The sequence below is a fragment of the Sorghum bicolor genome, chromosome 8 (assembly GCF_000003195.3).
Source record: "Sorghum bicolor cultivar BTx623 chromosome 8, Sorghum_bicolor_NCBIv3, whole genome shotgun sequence".
NCBI lineage: Eukaryota > Viridiplantae > Streptophyta > Magnoliopsida > Poales > Poaceae > Sorghum > Sorghum bicolor.
Window position 1 is genome coordinate 45,792,886 of NC_012877.2, and position 11,489 is coordinate 45,804,374.

Genomic DNA, 11,489 nt, shown 5'->3' on the forward strand with positions numbered 1-11,489 from the left:
ACCAAATCAGAAAGCCACTGAAAAGTTGTTTCGTACCGCTGTGCCCAACTTCATCTTCGGCTATACCCGTGTGCCATTCCGTCCATTTTGAAGCCTAACGGCAGTTAAGTGGCCTGGCAATAGACTTGAATGCCCTTGCGTTACTTGGTCTCGACAACAAAATTTTCTTGTCCCCAATGCCACGGACTGCCAATTTTGGTGCATGCTCACCTCACAAGTCACAAGACCGAATCAAAAGCAAAGCAGAGTAGGGAGAGAAAAGTACTTCTTTGCGGTTGTGGCAGTGCTGCGCTTGTAGCGCTTAGGGCATGATTAGATAATAGTTACCAAATATAAACAAAAAAATTACAGTACCTAAAACTAAAAATTTTTACCAACTAAACAAGTGTAATCAGCCTGCGCGAACCATTAGCAGACATGATCGTCCCCCGCGCGCTGCAAGTCTGCCGCGAGCTACGGAGATAACGGATTAAAGGGGAAGAGAATACTCCTAAACAACAGATTACTGTGGCTCTACTTGGAGACAGCACATTGACGTGCTAATCAAGATTTGACGGAGGACGGGAGGAGAGGAAGAAGGCGGTAGCAGGGCATTAACCACGCACCAACGACCCGACCTGACCGGCATTCAAGTCTCGGCTCGCTGTTCGTCTCCGCGGCCTCGGCACTCGGCTCTGAGGGCGCGCGCGGCCCGTGGTTCCCACTGGCTCGGCCCCGCAATGCGGCGCGGTGCCCGCGCTCTCAGGAGCAGCGAGCGGGTGGCTCGCGCGACCGCGAGGACGCGCCCGGCATGGAGCATTCCGACCCTACGCGGATCCTGGTGCGGCTCGGCTCCGAGTGGAGCTCGGAGCAGCACCCGACTTCGCGGCGCGAGTCGTCCACGAGCAGGCGACAAGGCACCAATGGCGACCCTGAAGCACGTGGCGTGGAGGTCTGGTGCGCGCGGAGGCGCCCCGCCATCTCTGAGCGCATGCGGCTTCGGGGAACACGCAGCGCAGAGGCTCGGCCCGCATCCTCTGGTGGCGACCCGGCCAAGGTCCGGTAATAGCCACTCTCTCCTGCAGCGATCCGGCCTAGAATCCGGATACGAACCGTATGAGTGAGCCATCTTAGTCTTAATCTTAAGGAGAAATCGAATCGGAACGGTCAAGTGTGAAAACAGGGCAGAGCGTCAGAAAGGGTAAAAATGACATTGTGTTACTTGGGACCTACAGTACGTGTCAGACCTCGTAAACGGAAGCAAACGAACGGAATGGCACACAGGTATAGCCGAAAATGAAGTTGGTCACAGCGGTGCGAAACGACTTTTTAGTGGCTTTCTGGTTTAATTGGTCTATTTTTCATAATGTCGTAAAAGGCTCCCAGCACTAGCAGGTTCGTTGGAATTTCCTGGTGGTCTTTTTGCAGCATGTGTATAGTTTTGGTGGAGCAATAGCAAATCTGCAAATGTGCTTGCCTTTGCTTTCTGGAGAGCAAGTAAAGTGCAGCGCGGTTATCTTAGGCAATAAGTGTTACTATGTACTAACAGTAGAGGCTTTTGTGAAATTTGAGAATACAAGTTGTGCTGACTGTGTTTAAGTAGCGTCATACCTCAAGTCTAACAGAGATTCGTGTGTAGCAGCCGACATAAGCATGCAGAATATTTATGAAACATACACCTAGCACAAAGTAGAGATTATCCATCAGCTTCAATTCAAATCCCATGGTCAAATGAAAGAACCTTATGAATTGCTCAGTATATTGAACTTTGGAAGCTTGCTGAAATGTGCTGAGCCCATGCTCACATCCAATGATTCGAGAAAGTAGGTCTGATTGCTCAGTATAAAAAGCGACTCTGGCTGAATTATGGTGAGATGCTTGTAGAAATGCACGGAAAGAACAGTGACTAGAATGCCTTTTTAGAACATTATAATTTGCAGAACGTGAGCTGTAGATTTGTTGACGGTCCTTAATGCTCACATTTAACCATCAACTAATCATGAAAAAGATCTATATGCAACCAACATCCAAAATTAGGGTTTCATCTGACAGAATTTGACGAGTTTTGGTGTTTGTCTATTTCTGCAGGGGGTTATCAGGAAATATGGAGGAAAGATCCACACGTCGGGTTTACTTAGAGATATTAACATGTGCGGCTATTTTCTATCATCTAGAAGACTCCAGAAGCCACGGGAACGAGCGGGAGGCCGAGCGGGCCCAGGGGCTGGGCGCCCGCCCAAGTGTCTCGGCCAATCAGGCCCTGCCTCGCGGATCATGCTCCACCGACCTAAGGGAATAAGGAAAACCGTGCGATTAAGGTCGGTTTGATCCGACGGCCCACATTCATTTGGAGGGGCTATATAAGTAGGCCCCCTAGGAGATATCTCTTCTACAGAATCAAAGCTAGGGTTTCAATTATTCATCCAAGTAGAGAGGATCCCTCTAGTTCATCTAGTTCTAGTTCTAGTTCTAGTTCTAGTTCATCTAGTTCTAGTTCTAGTTAGTTCTAGTTGTAATCTAGAAAATAGGGAGAGAGAAGAGGAGAGCAGAGGAGGAGCCGGATTTGTCGGATCTTCCTCAACATTGTACTTTTGCAGCAACTGGTTCGTTCTTCATCGTTCTCCAAGTTCTTCAATTCATAATTCCTGAGTTCTTTAATTACTTTTATTTACATTCAAGTTATTTATTGGATTCCCGCTTGCATCAAGTGCTCTAGTCTTTGCAACGTTAGAGTAGTAATTAATAGATTAGACGTGGTGTTTAGTCTTGTAATTACCTGGAATTACACCCAATCCTGTAGATTGTTGTGGTAGCCCTAGGGTAGTGACAGCCCTAACGGTCGATGTATTCCACCTCGTTCGGATCAGTATTTGTAGGACCGTAGTCAGAGCTTCCTAGCCCCCTTCTCATCTCTTTCTCTGGTTAGTGTTCTGATGTCCCCCAAATAAATAATCTTTGAAGTAATTCTTGATTCTTAGATCAACTAGAGAACTCTAAGGAAACTTCCTCTCTTCCCACCAAAAATAATTATATAGTTATCCTTGGACGATCTTGAATCTTAATTAGTACACTCACATTCCCTGTGGAAAATCGATACTATGGAATACTCCCGGGTGAAATCTACATCGGTATCCGTGCGCTTGCGGATTTTTCTGTTTGCGTTTAAAATACCCAACAAGCTTTCTGGCGCCGTTGCCGGGGAACGGTAGCTGTGCTAGTTTCGAACCAAGTTGTCCGTGTATCCTTTTTCTTTTTCTTTTTTACCACACTCACCTTACCATTTTCACCATACCACATGGATTTCACTCCTATCTATAAATTCTTTGCTCCAAAGGGCGAGTTATTAGAGCCACCACCATCATCACATCCAATTCTTACAGATGGCTACGACCTCGGCCCTGATCTAATAGCCATGATTTAGGAGCAACCCTTCTCTGGGCAAGTAGATGAAGATCCATACACCCACCTTAGAGAATTCGAGCAGTTGTGCTTTTGCCGATCTATTTTCGGCATGACACAAGAAACCCTTAAATGTAAATTATTTCCGTTCTCCCTTTTGGGAAGGGCAAAAAAGTGGTATGCTCATTCTGTAGGAGGCGTTAATGGAAATTGGGATGAACTTCGGGACAACTTTTGTCTCGCTTTCTTCCCACTTTTTCAAATCGCTGACCTTAGAATCGAAATTCTTACATTCAAACAAAGAGAGAAGGAAACTTTAGGAGCAGCTTGGGCTAGATTCACAAGCCTTACCAATTCTGGTCCAAACCTTTCCCTGCCTAACCATGTACTGTACTACCACTTTTATCGTGGTCTAAACAAGGAAGCTGCTCTTCACCTCGACATTGCTTGAGGAGGCTCATTCGCACACAAACTCACAGATGAGGAGAGAGCTATCCTAGAGAGAATCCTTGAAAATACCCCTTACACAGGCATTCATGATGAGTTTCCTGAAGAAGAAAAAGAAGTCGAGCCTGATCTTAAACCAAAAGATGAGAAACTTGCAACTGAATTAGAAATTTCACCTGACCCATCTATTAGTTTGGTTATAAAGAAACCTCCTGATAAGGGAATTCAAAACCAACTAAGGGATGATGAACCACCACCTTTAGAGCATCCCTTTGAATTCGAGGTAGATCTTTTTGAAGATTATGGAAACATCTCGAATTTTCCTATCCAAACACGACCTCTAGCAGGGACCACTCAATCCGTTCTAAGAGTAGAATCTATTGACATAGAACACATCAAAAGCCTTTCGGCTATTCTGAGTTATGAATGGCTAACAGAAGCAGAGCTGTCTCCTGAGGTAGCTCGGATCATCACTCCTTCAACCATTCTTCTGTGCCAAATTAGAGGGTCCGCTAGGAAGGTCCACTACAATCCATATGTTGGGATAAATGTTATTTCCAAGGAGTTAGCTGACACTCTTTATACCAACGAGTCTATAACCCCATCTCAAAAACTTTTACAAAGTCCATCTGGATTAATTCTAGAAAGCCATGGGGTATTAAGGGCAGTTCCTGTTAGAATCAAGGACTCTGGAATATGTCTAGATTTTCACATTTTTGACATATCAGAGATTCCTCTCTTGATTGGCAGACCAATCATGAAACTTCTACAAGAACAATCACAACGATGTCATTTAGACTTCAAGGTTGGGAATTCCACTATTGTTGTTCCTCTTGCTAGATCAATTAACACGATAGTGGAACCCAAACTTGAATCAGATCCTATTGAGGAGATCTTAATGCCAACTCAAGAGGAGATGCCCCAACCATTCTCTAATCATGAACACTTTGTTCAAGAAGAAGAAGAGTTGGTAGAACCCGTTGAGCTAGACAAAAATGAACAACCTTCACCTCCTTCGATAGAGTTAAAACCTCTTCCTTCTGGCCTTAGATATGTCTTTTTGCACAACAACCCAAAAACTCCAGTAATTATCAGTGACAAGCTTTCCGATTATGAAACACAACAACTTGTCACTGTTCTTAAAAGGCATAGATCAGCATTTGGCTACTCTCTCGAAGATCTCACTGGCATTAGTCCCATTCTCTGCACTCATCGTATCCCTATTGATCCCAATTTTACACCTTCAAGGGAACCACAACGGAGACTTAACAATGGTATGCGAGAGGTTGTTAAGAAAGAGGTTCTCAAACTCTATCATATGCTGGGATTATTTATCCTGTGACACATAGTGAGTGGGTTAGCCCTGTCCAAGTAGTGCCAAAGAAAGGAGGAATGATGGTCGTTAGGAATGAGAAGAATGAACTCATCCCTCAACGAATTGTCACTGGGTGGCGTATGTGTATTGACTATCGAAAATTCAACAAGGCTACAAAGAAAGATCACTTTCTGTTACCCTTCATTGATGAAATGTTGGAACGGCTTGCAAACCACTCTTTCTTCTGTTTCGTTGATGGTTATTCTGGATATCACCAAATCCCAATCCACCTAGATGACCAAGAAAAGACTACCTTTACATGCCCGTATGGAACTTATGCATACCAACGAATGTCGTTCGGATTGTGCAATGCTCCAGCTTCTTTCCAACGATGCATGATGTCTATTTTGTCGGACATGATTGAGAAGATCATGGAGGTTTTCATGGATGATTTTACCGTCTATGGCAAAACCTTCGATCATTGTTTGGAGAATTTAGATAGAGTCTTGCAGCGACGTGAAGAAAAGCACTTAATCCTGAACTGGGAGAAATGCCATTTTATGGTTCAGGAGGGAATAGTGCTAGGACATAAAGTGTCCGAACGTGGTATAGAGGTGGACAAAGCAAAGATTGAAGTTATTGAAAAACTTCCACCTCCCACGAATGTGAAAGGAATCTGTAGCTTTTTGGGACATGTAGGGTTCTATAGACGCTTTATCAAGAACTTCTCTCAAATTGCTAGACCCCTAACTAGTCTCCTAGCTAAGGATGCACCTTTCATCTTTAGTGATGAGTGTCATGAATCCTTTCAAACTCTTAAGAAAGCACTCATCTCAACCCCGATTATCCAACCACTTGATTGGAATCTTCCTTTTGAGATCATGTGTGATGCTAGCGATTTTGCGGTTGGTGCCGTTTTAGGACAAACCAAGGATAAATAGCAGTATGCCACATCCTACGCTAGCAAAACCTTGTCTGGACCACAGCTCAATTACACTACAACTAAAAAAGAGCTTTTGACTGTTGTCTTTGCTATAGACAAGTTTAGATCTTACTTAGTGGGGGCAAAGATAATCATCTATTCAGACCATGCTGCTCTCAAGTACCTCCTCACTAAGAAAGATGTTAAGCCTCGTCTAATTCGATGGATTCTTCTACTCCAAGACTTTGACATAGAAATCCGAGATAGGAAGGGAGTAGAGAATTCCGTAGCCAACCACTAGTCTAGGCTTCAATATAAGGAAACACATGATGAGCTTCCCATAAATGACTACCTAAGGGATTACACCCTGCTTAAGATAACACATGCAGATCCATGGTACACAGACATCGCAAACTTTATAGTAAAAGGCTATGTCCCACCTGGTACAAACAAAAGGAAGTTGCTTCACGGTAGTCATTTCCACCTTTGGGATGAGCCATATCTTTTCCGAGTCTGCGCTGATGGACTTTTGCGAAGGTGTGTTCCTATGGCTGAGGCTACTCAAATTATGGAAAGATGCCATGCCTCGCCATATGGAGGACACTATGGAGCATTCCGAACACATGCTAAAATTTGGCAAAGTGGCTTTTTCTGGCCAACGATGTATGAAGATACAAAGGACTTTGTCAGGAGATGCCACCGATGTCAAAAACATGGGAATATCAACTCACGAAATGAAATGCCTCTCACAAATAATCTTCAAGTAGAACTTTTCGATGTATGGGACATTGATTTCATGGGGCCATTCCCTATGTCCGGGAATTCCGAGTATATCTTAGTAGCTGTCGACTACGTGTCCAAATGGGTAGAAGCCCTATATTATTGATCAACTGATTCAAAACATGCCAAGAGAATGTTCCATGAAGTAATCTTTCCTCGCTTTGGTATACCCTGGATCGTTATAAGCGATGGAGGTTCCCACTTCACCGACAAAATCTTCCAGAAATACCTAGTCGATCATGGAGTTCGACACAATGTCGCAACACCATACCATCCTCAGACTAGCAGTCAAGCTGAAACATCTAACAAACAAATCAAAAATATTTTACAAAAGACCGTAGATGAGATGGGTAAGGGGTGGAAGGACAAACTTCCTGTTGCACTTTGGGCATATAGAACTGCATTCAAAACATCCATAGGCAAGTCACCTTATCAACTTGTATATGAAAAAACTTTTCATTTGCCTGTGGAAGTAGAGTTTAAGGCTCATTGGGCACTCATGAAATGGAACATGGATCTCCACCTTGCTAGCGAGAATCGTCCGATGCAACTATCTGAGCTAGAAGAATAGAGAGAGAAAGCCTACCACAATTCAAGGATCTATAAAGAGAGAACAAAACGATGACATGATAAGAGAATCAAGCACAAGGAGTTTAAGCCTAGAGATAAGGTTCTACTATTCAATTCAAGAGTTAAGCTCTTTGGGCATGGTAAGCTATGAAGTAAGTGGGATGGACCATACAAGGTTATTGACACTTCAACTCATGGAGCCATTACCATCCAAGATGACATAGGTAACACTTTTAAGGTAAATGGTGAACGCTTGAAAATCTATCTCGAGCCACAAAACAACCTGGTAGAGGAACTTGATGTGATTGAGTTAATAGAATTCTCACATTAAGCTCTCATAAGCTCTAGACAATTACCTAACCCTTAACATGCTTCACGAGTTTTGTTGTCTATTTGGGTTGTGCAGAATTTTGAGGCTTAAGAAGAGTGAGACCGAACATGTAGGCCACAAGAGTGAACGACTATGTCAACATCCGGCTTGGGGGAGGCACCCCCACGTGTATCTAGATAAGTATTACTTTTCTTTCTTGGTTTTATTTACTAGTACTCGGAAATAAATAAAAAAATGCATAACCATGAAACCAAACAAAGTTTTTCTTTTGAGTAATATACAATAGTTTTGTGTAATCCTAAGTTTTAAATAAAATAAAAAGAAAGTTTGATCCAAGTCTAAGTAATTAACAAACATGATATGAGAAGGTCTGAGCTACTATTTAACTTGTTCCAAGTTTCGCTAGAGTTCTGGAGATTTTATCTTTTGAAAATCTAAAAATTCAAAAAAAAGAGATCATGTTTGACATAATACCTAGAGTCTTATAAGATATAAATATTAAAACTGTGGGCACTTGCTTTGTTCAAGCCATTGTTAATTCTTGTAGTTTTGGTTGAGAGAATTATCATGCTCCAAAGATCAAGATCTTTTTGTTTTAAAAATATAAAAGATTCACTCTTCCGAAGTATTATTGCGTTAGAGGCATGGGACTATGCAAAAATTTGATTCGAAAAAAAAGTGAGACAAGAGGTAAAAATGGACAAGTGTCCGAAGTAGAATTAAGGGTACAAAGATACCCACCTGAGTGGAAAAAAATGGACATGTGTCCGATAGTAGAATTAGGGGTACTTGGTGCCCACTTGAAAAAAAAGAGAGAGACTGAAAAAAAGAAAAAAAATGATAGCCCATGGTCTCTCTAATAAGCAATATGCCAGTAAGAGATGACAAACTTTTCAAAAAGGTCAAAGGTCTTGATCTAGGAGTATGACATTTCTCTCCCTTGCTCCGAGCATTGACATAGCAAAATGTAAAGTAAGTATGCTAAAACTTTTAAAGCTCTACTTATATATCTTTCGAGAAGAAGGCAAATGCCTCGGTTTTATTTTGGAAACTTACAAAAAACTCTAGAACAAAGGTAAGACAGAAGAACTTGAGAGTTGAGACATAGTGCTTGACTTGATCGTTCTGTTTTTCAATCACTTAAGACCTTAGTGATAACTTAAAAAACCCTGTAGTAAGAGGCATAAAAGTAACCCCTGTTTTCTTGCTGATTTTAGCTTTGCTCAGGGACGAGCAAAGGTTAAGCTTGAGGGAGCTTGTTGACGGTCCTTAATGCTCACATTTAACCATCAACTAATCATGGAAAAGGATCTATATGCAACCAACGTCCAAAATTAGGGTTTCATCTGACAAAATTCCACGAGTTTTGGTGTTTGTCTATTTCTGCAGGGGGTTATCAGGAAATATCGGGTTTACATAGAGATATTAACGTGTGCAGCAATTTTCTATATCTATTAGACTCCAGAAGCCACGGGAACGAGCGGGAGGCCGAGCGGGCCCGGGGGCTGGGCGCCCGCCCTCCCCCCTTGGGCGCCCGCCCAGGTGTCTCGGCCAATCAGGCCCCGCCTCGCGGATCATGCTCCACCGACGTAAGGATTAAGGAAAACCGTGCGATTAAGGTCGGTCTGATCCGACGGTCCACATTCATTTGGAGGGGCTATATAAGCAGGCCCCCTGGCCCCTGGAGGAGATATCTCTTCTACAGAATCAAAGCTAGGGTTTCAATTATTCATCCAAGTAGAGAGGATCCCTCTAGTTCATCTAGTTCTAGTTCTAGTTGTAATCTAGAAAATAGGGAGAGAGAGAGAAGAGGAGAGCGGAGGAGGAGCCAGATCTGTCGGATCTTCCTCAACATTGTACTTTTGCAGCAACTGGTTCATTCTTCATCGTTCTCCAAGTTCTTCAATTCATAATTCCTGAGTTCTTTAATTACTTTTATTTACATTCAAGTTATTTATTGAATTCCCGCTTGCATCAAGTGCTCTAGTATTTGCAACGTTAGAGTAGTAATTAATAGATTAGACGTGGTGCTTAGTCTTGCAATTACCTCGAATTACACCTAATCCTGCGGATTGTTGTGGTACTCTAGGGTAGTGACAGCCCTAACGGTCGACGTATTCCACCTCGTTCGGATCGGTGTTTGTAGGACCGTAGTCAGAGCTTCCTAGCCCCATTCTCATCTCTTTCTGTGGTTAGTGTTCTGATGTCCCGAAATAAATAATCTTTAAAGTAATTCTTGATTCTTAGTTCAACTAGAGAACTCTCAGGAAACTTCCTCTCTTTCCACCAAAAATAATTATATAGTTATCCTTGGGCGATCTTGAATCTTAATTAGTACACTCACATTCTCTGTGGAAAATCGATACTTTGGAATACTCCCGGGTGAAAGCTACATCGGTATCCGTGCGCTTGCGGATTTTTCTGTTTGCGTTTAAAATACCCAACAAGATTGCATTTATAAGTACATTTCTAACTTTGCCTCTGTACTGTAGTGTGTTGCAGGGAAGTGTCAGTGAGTATTGCTTCCACAACCCTAAAGCAGCACCAATTATCATTGTGCCTGGCAAAGGTTTGTTCAGGTTCTTTACTTCGTCTCAAGCATTTCACGAAAATAGACTGGGTCTCAAGTAAAGTCCATTGCTATGGTGCTACGAAGCATAGCAATGCATTTGTGAATGCACACCCTGAAATTAGTATTCGAACAAATACTTCTTCTGCGGTTCACAAGGGATTTGTAGTATTCGTGAAAATTGAAATAAGATCCAGCCGGTAGTCAGTACCTTAATGCACTCAAATCATATGCCATGTCAGTGTAGGCACATGTTAATATTGAAATAAGATTTGGCTGATATCTCTGCACTCAAATCCTTTGTGGTGGTCATTGTCAGTGTATACTGTGCAAGCGAATTGTCCTTGTTTACAGTGTACGTGCAGAGTCTTGGCGCCGCTGTGGGTCGAACGCTATTCGCCGCATCTCCACCTCCTCATGCGACTACTCTTGTGAGTATGGATGTTTTAGTGTGTATGTCAGTGCTTAGATAGTAGCTGAAATCTAGTGACTACAACACTTAAATGTAGAATTATAATGGGTTATAGAAAAGACAATATAAAATTTAAGATAGTAGCTGAAATCTAGTGACTACAACAACACCAATATAAAGTCAAACCTTATGGTGCCAACCACCTTAACAACATGTCAAAAATAACTCTGTTTGATGCTTTAAACAAGAAATTTCAGTCCAAGATGCCCTAGTATATATGACCAACACATAGATCAGAAAAATAAAGAAATAAAGGTAACATCAAATTCAACCACTACATCAACAAAGAAAGGGAGGAGGGGATGTGTTAGTACCTCAAGAAGGGCACAGCTAGATAGCAAGGTTGTGGCCCGCTTTAATTTGCAAGCATTTGGAGTGGCAAAATATAAATGAACATCAGTGAAAAAAATATAACTGTGCATGGCAGGCCTGGGAGAGGGTGTGGCAAAATATATCATTCCTGATATCCTACAGTTTCAAGATAACTGAACATTAGTTAAAAGAAGATAAATGAACACCTATGTAGCTCACTGATTTGTAATTCCTACAAGAGAAAAAAATATAGAAAATTCATAAGTTGCACAATTTGATATAGCAGATTGCTAGTAGCCCAACTATTGTCAATAGGACATAGTTCAACCAAGTAGTAGATCTAGTGCCCATGGTCATCTTCTTAATGAATAGCTATCATTTCTGCATGTAAAA